The sequence below is a fragment of the Ochlerotatus camptorhynchus genome, unplaced genomic scaffold (assembly GCF_037179485.1).
Source record: "Ochlerotatus camptorhynchus isolate MF236.1 unplaced genomic scaffold, CSIRO-AGI_Acam_v1.1 ptg000088l, whole genome shotgun sequence".
NCBI classification, from domain to species: Eukaryota; Metazoa; Arthropoda; class Insecta; order Diptera; family Culicidae; genus Ochlerotatus; species Ochlerotatus camptorhynchus.
In genome coordinates, this window is record NW_027040578.1 from 572,463 (window position 1) to 589,235 (window position 16,773).

The 16,773-nt window shown below is 35.6% G+C and overlaps 1 long non-coding RNA gene across 1 annotated transcript; it reads right to left on the reverse strand.

Moving 5' to 3' along the window:
* Nucleotides 1-238: 238 nt before the first annotated feature.
* LOC135698507 (uncharacterized) lies at nt 239-641 on the reverse strand. The gene is made up of 2 exons (XR_010517490.1): nt 525-641; nt 239-447 (listed from the first exon to the last, which is right to left on the reverse strand). It is a non-coding gene; the product is annotated as an uncharacterized LOC135698507 (long non-coding RNA).
* Between the last annotated feature and the right edge of the window lie 16,132 nt (nt 642-16,773).

Genomic DNA, 16,773 nt, shown 5'->3' on the forward strand with positions numbered 1-16,773 from the left:
TGGATTGTTGATGATGTTCCGCATCTCGAAGACCTCGAACAAACTATACTTGCGGATACTGGTTTCGCCAGCGTAGAACGTACCATAAATAGTGTCAACGAGGTCAGTGATTGAGTTATCCAATTTCTTGATGCAATAACTGTAGTGCGTACCAATCCACCCCATGATACCTTCGAGCATTGGTACATTGTTCTCCCAACACCATTGGTTAACTGTTTCTCCATACTTAAGCAAGTCAAGCTCTTGGTTAATCATTGACTGAATAGAAACTGCTTTCGCGTCGAGAACTGAGACGTAAAAGTCTTTAAGCGAATCCGAAACTTGCTGCTTCGCGTCAGATATTCTAAGCAAACTCAAGTCCGTTGCATCTTGGAAGCTGGGAATAGTATCGTTCAACAACGTCACGACGTACAGAGAGCTCTGACGTTTCTCGGAAACTTGCGAGTGCTAAGCGATGAGATAATTTGAAAATTAATAAATACACTGCGTGGAGACGATGCATAGAAAATGTGAAAGATACTCACGGCCACAGCCAAAAATCCAAGAAGTACCAGAAGTTTCATGTTGAAGCTGGGATTTTCGTGCGCAGTCAACTCACTTGTTCTTGTAAATGATAGCACAAGTAAGACTACGATGCGTTTTATAGGATTAAACAAGCTTTATTACGTGCGCCTAATGAAACACCAATTATTCAATTTGCTTATCAATTGGCGATATTGGAGAGTGTGGATTTAAGGGAGGGGTGGGGGGGTAATTTTGCCAGCTACGATAAGTTACCAATTTTCAATGATAAGCATTCCCGGGAGTTTATGATACATATTTTTATGACGCTGTCATTCGTGTTACGCGGTTGAAGCCGATAAGCCGATTAACATCTGAAGAATTATCAATACGCAGATATAGGGCAGAGAACTACTTCGGCATAGGCGCCCATTTTAGTCATATCGAGCAGAATCTTCAAATATATCAATGATTACAGAACTAAGTTGATATGAATGCATAATTTGAATATCGTGTGTGAGTTTATTTTTAAACTTTCCTATCTTCCTCTTGCAGGGTTGTTTTACTGATACACGCTAAATGGGAAGTCAACATAAAACTTTCCCGTTTCCACGACTTAACTTATTTCAATCCGAAGCAGTTCAGGCAACAATAAATACGAAACTAACGATTTTAAATTGGCTCACTACTTGACTAGCCTATTGGTCCCAAGCAAATCGACTAACGTACCCCATTCTAGTATAAATTCCAGTTCTACATTATGTTTGTTTGGATTCGCTATGAAAGTTTGACAGAAAAAATGAGGAGTTAGTGGATTTTCCTATGTTTCGATGGGTGAGTCGATTAGCTTGGGACCGAAGATAGTACCAGAGCTGAGCTAAAAAGTTTAGCACTTTATTTCGGGACCTTCTAGTCTTAGAGTTATCTCTATGGTTCAGGTCCAGCATGTAATTTTCAAACCGTAATGGTTTCCGGACCGTTTGGATTTTAGTCCGTCGATGGCGATACTGGATGAATATGGTTTCGGCGATTGGTTGACAGACTCGCTGAAACTTCTGGTGACTTGTTGTGATTTTCCAAAGGTGTAGACCAGTCAAGTACCTCATCTTCTGCAGCTGCATATTCTTCTTCTTCCCTTTGAAGTTTTCTCAGCAGAGATGAATTTTTTCGCAAAGTGTCTGACCTGCTGGAGTTACAACTATCACCGAATTCCTTCCTTGTGGATGACTCTAGCAGGATGCGACAAAAGTGTAGCGGCTAGCTTATTCGTAGGATGCAAGTTTTTCTTCAGAACTTGGCCTCCCGCTTTCAAATTCGAAGCCTTTGCTCCTTTAGCAAAATTAGTATATATTATATTTGTTAATTGCATCTCTATCTCTAACCTCTCCGTCCAAATCATTCACGGTCTGGATAAGATTTTGGAATCCAATTTCTAAATTTTCGTCCAAAAAGTATTTCTGCAGGCGAAAATCCAGTGACTGGGTGCGGCGTCAATGCGTTTACACAGTTACACTCCTCCAAGTCCTTTTTCCAATCCGATTTGATGAGTTCAGCAATTTTCAAAATCTACAATATCGATCTGTTTTGGCGCTCAACTTCGCCATTGATCTGTGGCCAGTATGGCCAACAATCAATACGAAACTAACGATTTTAAATTGGCTCACTACTTGACTAGCCTATTGGTCCCAAGCAAACGATTAACGTACCCTATTCTAGTCGAAATTCTAGTACTACGCAATGTTTGTTTTGATTCGCTATGAAAGTTTGACAGATAAAATGAGGGGTTATTGGTTTTTCATATGTTTCGAGGGGTGAATCGATTAGCTTGGGACCGAAGAGAATACCAGAGCTGAGTCAAAAAGTTGAGCACGTTATTTCGAGACCTTCCAGTCTTAGAGTTACCTCTATGGTTATATCATGCCGATATAAGCATTAACATCTCCAGAGGATCATCACCGATTGTTTCAAACATGTGCTGCACTCTCATTGGTGGAAAAATGGCAGCACAGCGAACAAAAAATAATCGATTAGTTGTTAATCGACTAATTAAAAAATGGGACTCCGATTTTTGTGTGATTGTTTTGATAAAAAGGAGCGCAAAATTTCATCTCTACTGAGGGGGTAGCAAAATCACAAAATTACCTTGAATACGGGGGGTATTCATTGGATGAAAGGGACCGCAAAAGAGGACACTAAAATAGAAAGTTTTTCTTCCGACAGTTTCATCTTAGTATTCATCTTTGACTGAACTGTCAACAGATTGAGGTTGACCCCGACGGTAAAAAACCTAATTATAACGTTCCTTATGATTTTTTTTTAATATTGCGCATTTTGCACCAAATTAGACTCCTGTGCAAAAAATAATTGCATAGTAATATTTTCACACATGCCAGAAAATTAAAAAAATCGACTTATTTAAAAGCAGTAACAGCTTTAGAACATTACTAGCAAGCTACACTGTTGAATTAAAGCTCTAGAAAGCAATAAGAAGCTCCATATTTAACTTTTATGACCAGTGCGAAAATATTACTGTGTACTTATTTTTAGCGCAGGAGTCTCATCAGGTGTGAAATACGCAGTAAACACTCTTCCAACTTTCAAAATGCGCATTGTGAAATTCAAACATAAGGCGCATGAATGGCTTATATCCAAATAATGAAAACTGACATGTGTTATATGAAACGCATAAGTAACTTATGAAAGATTTTTTTCCTTCATTTTGAAATTTCATAATATTTGAATTTTGGATTTCTAATGCTCTCTGCGTGTATACAAGGTGTGGAGATCTAACCCTCACGTGTGCGTTGGTAGAGGAAAAAAAGGTAAATATTGTGGGAGAGGCTGGTTAGGAAGTCATAACACTCGAAAGCAAATTTGCTAATATGAAGTAAAGCAAATCCTAGCTATGTTTGCATGATGATATTGCGCTTGACTGTATTCTGTTGTAAATTCTCCGGGAAATTTCAGCAGGCGTTTCTTGAAAACGGGCACAAACTTACCGGTAGACTGCTTTTACATGGTATACAGTTTGATAATAGAATAATCAATAAATTATCTCAACATTCAGTGGAATAACATTTATAAATTTTGGATTCATACAGAAATTCTATAATCGATATTAAATTTCTTATGCAAACGCTGATTGTAACAAACGTTATGACGTCACTACGAGCGCGCTTGAGCGTACGAAAAAACGAATCGTGGGAAGCCGAATGGAAGCCGAGTGAAAAACGAACTTCACCAATATCAATCAATTTCACACCTTGTATAGAACAGGTGGGTCCAAAGAACATCGATTACCGTAACCCGTTCTAGTCGAAATTCTGGTACTACACTATGTTTGTTTCGATTCGATATGAAAGTGTGACAGATAAAATGAGGGGTTCGTGGAATTTCCTATGTTTCGAGGGGTGAATCGATTAGCTTGGGACCGAAGAAAGTACCAGAGCTGAGCACGTTTGTTCAAGACCTTCTGGTCTTAGAGTTATCTTTTCTTTGGGATCGACTCTTGCTGATGCCCATCAACAAGTGAAAGAGCTTGATCGACAACGAGTGTATAATGGGTCCATGACATCAGTTAATAAGGTGTTCAAGTCAACGATACGCCAAGGCTCATTCCGTTGGAGACTCCATTTACCAAATGGAAAGACAGAGTATGTTTTGCGTGTGGTCACAGAACAGAAGTGGAACTTTGGATCAGAAGTGGCTCCACTTTTATTGAATTGGCGAACAGTAGCGAACCTAGCAGTAGAAGGCATCATCTGCCTGCAGTTAAGATATGCAGCATGCTATGATAGTGTGAGTGCGCATAGAAAGCCCGTGTGAAACGCTACCACAATGCATCGCTTGTTGAGCAGAAAAACGCACCACTTTTTGATTCACCGACTAGTTTGCACTTCCCCTTTTGTTCTGTGGTGTGGGCGTAGAGGTCACCTAACAGGAAATATGACATGTCGTGCAAGGAATGCAAAATGTGCCAAAGCGTAAGGCAGTTGACACTACAATTCATCAACCGAGAAGATTAGATTAGTGACTGATGAGGAGAAAGATGAATTTAAGGAAAACAACATCTTCTACGCAATGAGAACACATTTGAGTTCCTGGTGGGAGGAGTCAATGTCCATGATAATTAACTCGGGAGCGGATGTAAACAGTCTGCATGAGGTGACACGGGATCAGGCCAAACAAGTAGGAATGGAGATGCAAGATTTTTTGTGGAAAGCTACAAAGCAACCAATGAAAATCAAATGTATGTTCTGTTCGGATGTTCAAGCCGGATCTCATAAAGTGAAGGCAAAATTCTATGTAGCGGAGAAAGGGCAACGAAATCTTCTAGGTGATGTTAGTGCAAAGCAACTGAAAGTTCTGAAAGTCGGATCCATCGAATCATCTTCCAAGTCAACATTTCCAAAGACAAAGGGAGTACTGGTTGAGACTCGGGTTGAGATACCAATTGATAAATCAATTCAGTCAGTGCAGCCGACATACAGACGCGCTCCAATCGCTCTCGAAGGAAATGATATTATGATAAGCTCCAGTATCTGTTTCAAAATGATATCATGGACCATCACCGTGGGTATCACCATTTGTTCCCGTTGTTAAAGAGACTGGAGATATCAACTTGTGCATCGATTTGAGAAGGGCAAATCAAGTTGTGACGCGAGAGACACATCCACTTGCAGTAATCGAAGAGCTGCTGACAAGTGTAAACGGTGCAGTGAAATGACTTATCAAGAACAACATGTAAAAAGGGCATACAAGCTTTTGGTAAACAAACATTCTTATGCCCTTTTCTCGCCACCCATAGGACACCAACGCAAACCATCAACACCGCCGGATAGGGGAAGGTTTCCCCTTCCCAATGATGTTGTTAGTTTGCGTGGGTGACCCTCGGTTGGCGAGAAGAGGGCCTACAAAGGTTTGTTTACAAAAAGCTTGTATGCCCTTTTCACATGTGGCTCTTGTTATGTAGTAATTTGAAAAGGAAATAAACTGACATTAAATAATTGCTCAATATTTCTTAATTTTCTTCTTATAACATAGATACAAACAATTGCGCCGCGAAAATTTTTCAGAAAGTTATGGAAACTATAGTTGCTGGCCTGGAAGGAGTAATAGTCTATTTGGATGACATAGTGATTTCAGGGCGTACCCAGACAGAGCATGATATTCGATTGGAGGCATTGTTGACCCCATTGAAAGAGTACAACGTTCTGTTGAATAGAGATAAATGTCAGAAGGCCGAGTGTCGGCTGTGAAGCCATTTAGATAACCAGTAAATGCTACGGAATTGAGATGTTTCCTATGTCTGGCTACGTACGTTGGACGGTTTATTCCTCACTTGGCAACAAAAACTGATTCGATGAGAATGCTCCTACGTAAAGGAAGGAAGTTTGAATGGACGCTGACTCAACAACTGCGTTTGACTCAATAAAGGAAGCAATTTTCCAGATCAAGAATCTTGGATTTTCTTCGATCCTAAAGATGTTACTATTCTAGTCACAGATGCAAGTCCATCAGGATTGGGTGCCGTGTTGATGCAGGAAGATTCGTTGAAAAGGCGTAGTGTTATAGCTTAAGCGAGAACCATGGATCACGGACTTACAACGGAAATATTTGCATACGGAGAAGGAGGCGTTGGCTCTTGTATGGACAGTGGATCGGTTTCGTTTATAACTTCAGGGAATCCGATTAAAGTTGGTTACAAACTGCAAGCCCCTTATATATTTGTTCAGTCCCCGTTCTAAACCATGTGCTAGAATAGAACGATGGGTACTTCACCTACAGTCTTATAGTATGTGCCTGACATAACTAATATTACGGATGCCTTATCTTGAGGAAAATTATTGGTCAGAAGCTGCAAATGACCGGAATAGATAAGGAAGTGGAAAAATTTGTCAAAAGTTGCAAAGAATGTAGCCTTGGGCTCATATTGCTGCTGATTTTATGGGGCCATTACCATCCAGCCATAATCTATTGGCGTTTGTAGATTATTTCAGCCGCTTTATTGAAGTGATCATCATGCGGGAAGTAACTGGTAAATTGACCGTCCAAGCTCTACATGAGACTTTCTACAGATATGGAATACCAGAGGAAATGCGTACAGAACATGGAATACGACTTGTGCGAACCACTCCGTACTGGCCCCAAGCTAATGGAAAGGTGGAGAGGGCTAATAGAGCTCTTTTTTATCTCTTTACTAGCTAAGTGTGCCCGGCTTTGATCGGGATTCAATATTAGTTTGAGTTTATGCGCCAATTAAAAAAAGCATGCTATATTGTACGTAGCCCCCTCACCCTCTTATCCAAGGGGCTACCCTCTATGACATCCAAATGCCAAATTTGGTTCAATTTGCTTGATTAGTTCTCGAGTTATGCAGAAATGTCTGTTCCATTTGTATGGGAGCCCCCCTTTACAGAGGGGGAGGGGTTTCGAACCATCATAAGAACCTTTTCCTGCCCCAAAAAACCCTGCATACATATTTTCACGCCGATCGGTTCAGTACTTTCCGAGTCTATAAGGGTCAGACAGACAGACAGACAGAAATTCATTTTTATATATACAGCAATTCCATAGAAAAAAGTTATAGTGGGTCTCAGAATTTCATGAAAATTAGTATAGTTCTTCCTTATCAAAAAATATTAGACTCGTATTTTTTTATTGCGCCATTAGGGTGACCATTTCCGTGTTAGGGTGGTCCAAAAAATCATTTTTTTTTCAAAAATGTATTTTTTCAAAAATTTATAACTTCTGAACCTCTTGACCGATTTTTACGATTGACCCTTCAAATGAAAGATGTTTTAATGTAGTTTTAAGAAAAATTATGAAACACTCAGAGATATTTGATTTTGTAGGAAAAAAATATGGTACAAATGCTTTTTCTTGATTTTCACTGCGAGGGTCTTCAACAACTTCTTATTTTAGTATTTTTAATTGAAAGATCATTTAATTTTACATAACATATCAAAAAATTAGCGATGTTCTCTAGCAGTTTTGGAGATACAATTTTTTTTAAATAAAAAATTATTGTTCCGCAATATATGCACCACACGTGCATGGAAACGATGAAGACGCAAGGTAGGTTCACAATGCGTCTCCATCGAGTCACAGCAGCTGTGACTAATGAAATCTATGAGTAACTTACAAGCTGGGTGCAACATTCAGTTCAGCCTGGAGGCTGTCCATAAACCACGTAGACCAATTTTTAAACATTGGAGATCCTACCTCCCCCCTCGTATACTTTACTAAAATTTTAAAATATTTTTACCGAGCGTAACTGTGGCTGGACTTCCCTCCCCCATTGAAGTCTTCGTGGCTTTAAAACAGGCCCCAGTTTGACATTATTAATTTGTGGTATCAAAATTCTGGGAGAAGTACTTAAATGCTACAAATAATGACGAGGTCGAAGAAAAATAAGTAAAACATGAAGCATTTATTTTCTTTAATTACAATTTCACACATTTTTCTTCCGTTGAAAATGAATACCGTTTGACAATAATATACTTTTCGTTTTGAGGCTTAAAACTATGGAATGACTGTGTCCCCGAAATTTGGTTCACATGTATATAACGGTTTTTCAATTTTCTTTCCATTTTATTGTAATCGGATTCCGAAAAAAACTGATAGTGTATTTTTGAATCTGGCTTAGAAATAGCCCATGAGTAAAGTTCTTGGGCCGTTGTTATATGGTGGCCTTGCAAACTCGCTTTCGCAGCGTTTCGTTTTAATACTCCTCCCAAAGCATCACAAGGGCCCTTTCCATGACAAGTTGCGAAAAAATTCCACTCGGCAGCAATGCCAAAATCTTTTTGCATGTTGCATAAATTAAAAGTGGTCATCTTATTTTTATATTGGCTTCCTGATCCATCTGAGAAAAAGTAAATCTGTTGTAAGCTTGGCAATTTACATTTTATGAACGCTAGACAATGCGTAAGAAATAAACGAACTGCGACATGATTATGTTTAGTGAAATCAGCAATTGCAATAAAACTAGTAAATTTCAAATCGTTAGATTCTTCGTCTTTAAAATAAATAGCACAAGAGTGAATAGTACATTGGGCGTTCGCCCAATGAAAGCCTTGAACTGCATCCTGCACAACGAAAGAATAATTCTCCGAAAAATCACAGATTATGATGCATTCTGTAGCTCTCAAATTGCTTTTGACGTGTTTCATGTAATTTGCCTGTTGCTCAGCTATAAAGTTATGCGGCAATAAATTGAATAATTTTTCTAAAAAAGTATCAATAAATTCCTGTGTGTCCATTTCAACTAAGTCCATAATGCATCTCTCTACTTGACGCCATTGTTTGAATTGTATTGATTCAACATGTCCGTTACTAAGAATAGTCATTAGTTCTGTGGCCAAAATTTGCGTTCCTGAACAATTTTTGCAACACTGCAGCCAGCATTGTTCATTAGGATTTTGACAAATTATTTTTTTAAACAAATCGTGATAGGAATCAACACCATCTGGGAGTGATTGTCTGCTTTGTAGTGTTTTAAAAATAAGTTTAACGTTCTGATGATATATACAAACGCATACGGTATGCGTGCCACTTGTCCCTGCCAAAATGCAGTGTTTCGGACGGTTACTGACGAACATGGAAAATCCTATTTTAATATCAGAATATGTTTTTTTTAAAGATGGAGTACGCCTCCTGCAAGTTACACAAAACTAATCTTCTTTGTACGTAGATTTCGCCTTCATCATTTTTAGATATTAAATAATCTCTTTTCCCCGGACAAACACGACTTATATCGTCACTATTGTAAAAATCACGAACAAGCATTATCGTTGGTTCTCCTAATGAAGCTCTGCTTAACCTCTTTACAGGCACCGACATTATTCCTTTCTCTTGCTGCAGTGCTTTTGCTTGGTTTGCCATATGTTGGGTTCATAATTCTATATGTAGACCAACTTTTGGGAAGTGTGGTTAAAATCCTGTATCGCTCATTGCTGTCTCTTGTTTCTTTATATTTATCCTTAAGTTGTATAAGGAATTCATTTTCGTCCGACAAAGGTGCGTTGTAGGTGGTAACGATCGATTCAGAACTGGTTGTTTCCACTGATTCTGAAAATAAATATAAAAAATGATTGATTATTAGAAAAAAAAACATACAAATGATTTATTTTTTATTATTTACCTTGGCAGGGAAAAGGAACCATTCTGGACGGTCCCGCAACGGAAATTGATTCAATGCTGGTTGCTTCGATGGACTCTGAAAAATGATTGCAAAAAAGAAGAGTTTAAGTTAGTAGTTAGAAGAAAAGAATTGAAATTTAAAGAAGAATCACATGAATTTTTAAATAACGTACCTGCAGCAGCGATCCTGGATGGTCCTGCAACGGCTTCTTCGGTCACGGCATCATTGGGTTCATATAGTTTGTGGTAGCATCGTTGACAAATGAAGGAGCTACTCTCATCTATTTTAATTTTTTTTTCCACTGCATAATCGTACAATTTATTGGTGATTTTTCTGGCACATGAACTCAACATCCAAACATCACACATTGAACACTTACGTTTCATTTTTAGATATTCTTCAATTCAACTGTTCTAGTAGGAAACTTTGATTTCTAACTGATCATTTCTTTCATAACATTCGTTGTTTTATGTGAAGCATTATATCGTACCTACGAGTGAGTGATATACCTACGAGTCTAAGCTGTAACTAATAGGTATATCACCTGTTCGTAAGCAATGACGTCACTTCAAACAGCTGTTTCAGGTAAATAGATGAATATTGCGAATAAATACAAACACCACCAAACATTTCCAAATGTCACTAACACCGCGAAGCCTATTGGGCTGGAGCTTATGTAAAATTCATTGCCTACGAACGAGTGATATACCTATGAGGTACAGCTTGGACTCTTAGGTACTGATGCAACATGCAAAAAATTTTTGGCATTGCTGCCGTGTGGCATTTTTTCGCAACTTGTCATGGAAAAGGCCCTATGGGAGGAGTATTGAAACGAAACGCTTTAAAATTTGAGTATACGAAGGGAAAGGTAGGATCTGCAATGTTTAAAACTTGGTCTACGTGGTTTATGGACGGCCCGCAGGTTGAACTGAATGTTGCACCCAGCTTGTAAGTTACTCATAGATTTCATTAGTCACAGCTGCTGTGACTCGATGGAGACGCATTGTGAACTACCTTGCGTCTTCATCGTTTCCATGCACGTGTGGTGCATATATTTATTGCGGAACAATAATCGCTAATTTTTTGATATGTTATGTAAAATTAAATGATCTTTCAATTAAAAATACTAAAATAAGAAGTTGTGTGAAAATCAAGAAAAAGCATTTGTAACATATTTTTTTCCTACAAAATCAAATATCTCTGAGTGTTTCATAATTTTTCTTAAAACTACATTAAAACATCTTTCATTTGAAGGGTCAATCGTAAAAATCGGTCAAGAGGTTCAGAAGTTATAAATTTTTGAAAAAAGACATTTTTGAAAAAAAAAATGATTTTTTGGACCACCCTAACACGGAAATGGTCACCCTAATGGCGCAATAAAAAAATACGAGTCTAATATTTTTTGATAAGGAAGAACTATACCAATTTTCATGAAATTCTGAGACCCACTATAACTTTTTTCTATGGAATTGCTGATATATATATATATAGATTTGTTTTAAATTCAAAATAAATTACATTTCTTTTTTACCTAGGTGCTCCAGCTACTACAGTAGCTGACCAGCCTTAATTGTTATGATATTGTTCCTGCCTGTATTATAAACAGGTTTTCTATACCTGCATGTCAGTATAACATTTTATTCTTGGTAGTGCAACAACTAGACCATATTGGCCCAGCATAAACATTACCGGTCTAAAAACTTTTTTTTAATATTAGAAGTTTATTCTTCAGGCAAAGTTTGGATATCCTGTTCATAAGAGGATACAAACATTTTATATATTTATTATATTTGGCTTGAATGCCCTCAATGTGATCTTGAAAAGTTAATTTTTGGTCTAGTACTAATCCAAAATATTTCACTTGGTTTGACCAGGAAATTGGAACTCCGTTCATAGTGACTATGTGACTACTACTAGGTTTCAAAAAGGAAGCTCTAGGCTTATGTGGAAATATTACAAGTTGAGTTTTGGAAGCGTTGGGAGAAATCTTCCATTTTTGTAAATAAGAACAGAACATATCTAAACTTTTCTGCAGTCTGCTGCAAATAACACAAAGACTTCTTCCTTTAGCGGAAATGCCTGTGTCATCAGCGAACAAAGATTTATGGCAACCCCATTGGCGTAGCTACTAGCACTTATCTTGATCCCCCCCACCCCGAACTTTTGGTGTTTGTGGTTTTGTTTGTCAAGCTTTTCAAGTTCGATGTTACTAATCATTTTTTAAAGTTCTTTTTGTTGACTACTTTTCTTTCGTTCTGGACTAGAAGAAGCAATTTTGATAAACTATATTATATCGATATTTAATCGATGGCATAATAAGACGTCTACAGGCTCTTCAAAGTGGTAATGAGCCCAAGGATTTTTCTTTAACTTCTGGGAACTTCGTAAAATTCAAAGGACTTCTAAGACGTTTAGGGAACATCGTAGAAATTGAGGAAACTTATTTTAAATTTTGGGAAATTCATAGATATACAAAAAAATTCGTAGAAACAAGGAATTTAGGAAAAGTTCTGAAAACTGCATAGAAATGGAAAATTAATTTGAGTTTGGAAGCTTCGTAGAAGTTAAGGGAACCTTATTTTATTTAGGGAAGCTTATTATTGATCGGGAACCTCTATATAATTTCAGGGTACTTTTTTGAGGCCTCATGGTCTTGGAATAGTTGTGCAAATTACGTACAAATGCAAGAATTTTCTTTCGTAGAACTTCGCGGAAAATCATCGAGAAACGTAAAAGTACAGCAAACTTTGTAGAAGTTTTGCAAATTTCGTTGCATTTTGAGGAGCTGCGTAAAACTTCAAAGAAGTGTAAGAAATTTTGTAAAAGTTCAGGGAATTTTGTAGAAGATCTAAGGATAGTTCAATAAGTCCACTTTGAGAAGCGTTGGAGAACGGTTGTGTGTTTTGCTGCGCTGCGTGCTTTAATTTTTTTTAGAGCTCGGGATATCTTTGTGCTAGCGTGTAGTTTTTTGGTGCTCGCATCTGAATAGTTTTGTGTCCCAGGCGCGATAATTTGATTAAGAATTGTTTGTGCTGATGTTTTTCCCTCTGTTGCTTTGATGCCTGGTGTGCTCTCGCTTCCCTTTGTTGCCAGTGTGACTCGACCGCGCTGATCTAGTATTAGGTTTTTGTGATGTGCATTGCTTTTGTGCACAGAGTGACTTGAAAAAGAGAAGCGATAGGTATTTGGTTATTGTGCGGTTGGAATCGCTGGAGAAGGAATTGTTTAAAAATTACTAGAGAAAAATAAGCATCGGGAATGCGCTCCCGGATATATTGATTTGGTGAGTACGTTTCAGTTGAAGATTGTTCTTATACATTTCTCGATTGCATTTTCGAGGGGATGTGTCTGCTTTTGTGGGCAGTGCGTTTGATGGTCGGTTGGGTAGTATCCTTGTAAATATAATGTCTCATGTCCAAATAACCTCGATTTTCGGTCTATTGCTTCAATACTTTAGAATTATATTTTCAAAGCATACAATGATGCATTATGTCATTTCATGGCACATAAAACAGAAAGTGTGTGTATAGGACCCAATAATCTAGGTTATTTGTATTTTGTAAAACATCTTTATTTTTTATTATATTTTTCATTTGACTACATACTTTATATACATTATACATTACATGATTATATATAAATTTATAATGTAAATTACAATAAATGCTGGGACGGAAGGGAGCATCAGTTGAAGTTGTAACTGGACAATGGAGTGGAGTGCCAACCGGAGCCTAGGAGGGAATGTGTACTGTCATTTTAGATAGTTACATTTCACTCCAACAGTTGTAATGAATTTGACGCGCTCTTCTTAAACAAACCATCCCGTGGACGCTTAACATGTATTGCTAATTTCGTTATTCATTTTGTTCGATCATATTGTTGGAAGGAGATTCTCTTATTCCCGCGGGTTCACGTAAGTGTCTCTGCTTACGGATCCGTCCAACCCCTTTTGGCCCTTCATACAGCAGTATGTTGAATTCAGAATGATGACGAAATTTGATCTTGCTGTTGAGTGGCGCCGCATGCAGGGCAAGACCCAAGCTAGGATGATGGCTACTTACATACATACAGATCTAAGGATAGTTCAATAAACTTCTTAGAATTTCAGGGATCCTTGCTTCAGTATAGGGATTTTCGTTGCAGTTTGTCAGAGATCTTAATTCGAAAAAGTTCCATGAACTTCTTCACAGTTAGAAAAAAAAATGTAAATTAACGCTAAATCTAGCGTACATAAAATTAACGCGACCTTAGCATAGCTTTACACGTGTTCAGAAAATTCCATGCTACTTTTTTGAGTCATGTAAAATAACAAACCATCATCGCGGAATTTTCCACAATTGTGTAATTTTACTCTTATTAGTTTAGATTGTGAATTTTGGTTGCATTTTTTCTTACTTGGGTACTCATGATGGTCTGCTTTATAGTTAGGATTGAATTTTATTACCAGACCTGGCTGACTTTGGAATTAATCTATTTATTTATTTATTTATTTATTTATTTATTTATTTATTTATTTATTTATTTATTTATTTATTTATTTATTTATTTATTTATTTATTTATTTATTTATTTATTTATTTATTTATTTATTTATTTATTTATTTATTTATTTATTTATTTATTTATTTATTTATTTATTTATTTATTTATTTATTTATTTATTTATTTATTTATTTATTTATTTATTTATTTATTTATTTATTTATTTATTTATTTATTTATTTATTTATTTATTTATTTATTTATTTATTTATTTATTTATTTATTTATTTATTTATTTATTTATTTATTTATTTATTTATTTATTTATTTATTTATTTATTTATTTATTTATTTATTTATTTATTTATTTATTTATTTATTTATTTATTTATTTATTTATTTATTTATTTATTTATTTATTCATTTATTTATTTATTTATTTATTTATTTGTCGTCGATCAGTGCATACCGTTTAACAATTGTTGTCTTAAGTGCTATTTTTACAATTTTGTCTTTTTTATATAAATTATAATATATTTTGAGAACAAATAAAAAAATTACTTCTAGCTGACGTTACGCGAGGAATTAAAATATTGCTTTAATTTGGTTTTTGTCATTGTAAAGTCAATGTTATGGCAGTGCTTATTATATGTGTCCATCATTTGGTTCAAGGGTCCAAATTTGGCATAATTCGTACGATGACGATTCGTGGTAAATATATTTCTATTTCGTAAATGCCTAGATGGTGTATATAAATTTAAGGATGACAATAGTTCCATTGAATCAATGCGATGTGATACAATATCGTTTACGAATGAAATCATAGCAAATTCACGGCGTTCTTTTAATGTTTGGATATTTATGAGCATACACCGAGCTGTTTAAGATGGCAGAGAAAGTACAGTCCAACCTAACTTGCGGAGTGCATACAATAGAAACTGCTTTTGAACGGACTCTATTCTTTCTTCGTGTGTGATTGAAAAAGGAGACCAAACTATGCTGCAATATTCTAATATCGACCTTACATAAGCAATGCACAGTGGTACAGAATGCAGATTTAGCTGGAATGATATGTTTTGAGCCTGAAATTGAAACTTTAGACTAAAAGTCTCTTCTACAAAGTTGTTCCTTATAGTTAGGCCCTCATTTTTATGAGAATGAATTCTAGGGTGGTTCCTATTATCATTAAAATCAAAAATCTAACTTTTTTGTTTGAATAAATTAAGGTATACATTCTTGGGCAAAGTTATAGCTGAGCTAATTTAAAGCAACTTTATTGAAGATAACTTTTTTATATCTCTTAAATTGGCCGATTTAGAGCTATTTTCTTGAATTGAGTTAGGGTGACTCTTAAAAAAACAGTTTTTTTGCTCTGTTTTTCTTATTTCGAATTTCTCAGCAAAGGTGTCTTGAGATAACTTTTAGATCTTAAGAAGGCGCAAATTTTTGCTACACAAAGCTTGTCAATATCTTTCGCCGATCAAGAGTTATTGACGTTTGTATACTAAAAATATGCACTTTTCAAATGGTAATATCTCTGGCTGGGGCGAACAAAAAAAAAGTTTTTTTGCAGCATTTGAAAGGGCGTATGTTATTCTCAATAATATGAAAAAAATGGAGGTATGTTATTTTTTAAACTCGTATAAATTCAATTTGAATTTATTCTTATTTTTTACTATATTTGAGTTTATCTTTTTTATTAGAAGAGATACAGGCAACAAATTCAGCTATAAAACATTCGTCTTAAAGAGTTTTAAAATGCTCTAGAAGATAACTTTCATGAGAATTTTCAAATAAAAAAGTTATTGCTAAAAAACTATTTTTTCCAGGAACACCCTAAGTCAACTCCGAAAAATTACTCTAAAATGAGAACGTTAAGAAATAGAAAAAAATTTTCTTCGACAAAGTTGCTCGCAAGTAACTTAACTACAACTTTTTTGAACAACACATGTTTATATTTTGTAAAACAAAAAAGTTAGTTTTAAAAATTCCCTAATTTGAGGACCACCCTGACGTCTGCAAACATCAAAAGAAGGGAATTTTTAAGAACAAAAACTTCTTCGAAGACACTAAATGTCCAAATATTGAAACAAATGTACTAGCACATTTTATATAAATTTGTCATTAGAGTGGTCCTATAAAATCCATCTTTTGCCAATAACTTTTTTATTTGAAATTTATCATGAAAGTCATCTTCTAAAGACTTTTAAAACTCTTTAAGACGAATGTTTTATAGCGGAATTTGTTGCCTGTATCTCTTCAAATAAAAAAGATATACTCAAATATAGTAAAAAATATGAATAAATTCAAATTGATTTTATACGAGTTTAAAAAATAACATACCTCCAATTTTTTCATATTATTGAGAATAACATACGCCCTTTCAAATGCTGCAAAAAAACTTTTTTTTTGTTTGCCCCAACCAGAGATATTAACATTTAAAAAGTGCATATTTTTAGTATAAAAACGTCAATAACTCTTGATCGGCGAAAGATATTGACAAGCTTTGTGTAGCAAAAATTTGCGTCTTTTTAAGATCTAAAAGTTATTTAAAGACACCTTTGATGAGAAATTCGAAATAAGAAAAACAGAGCAAAAAAACTGTTTTTTTAAGAGTCACCCTAACTCAATTCAAGAAAATAGCT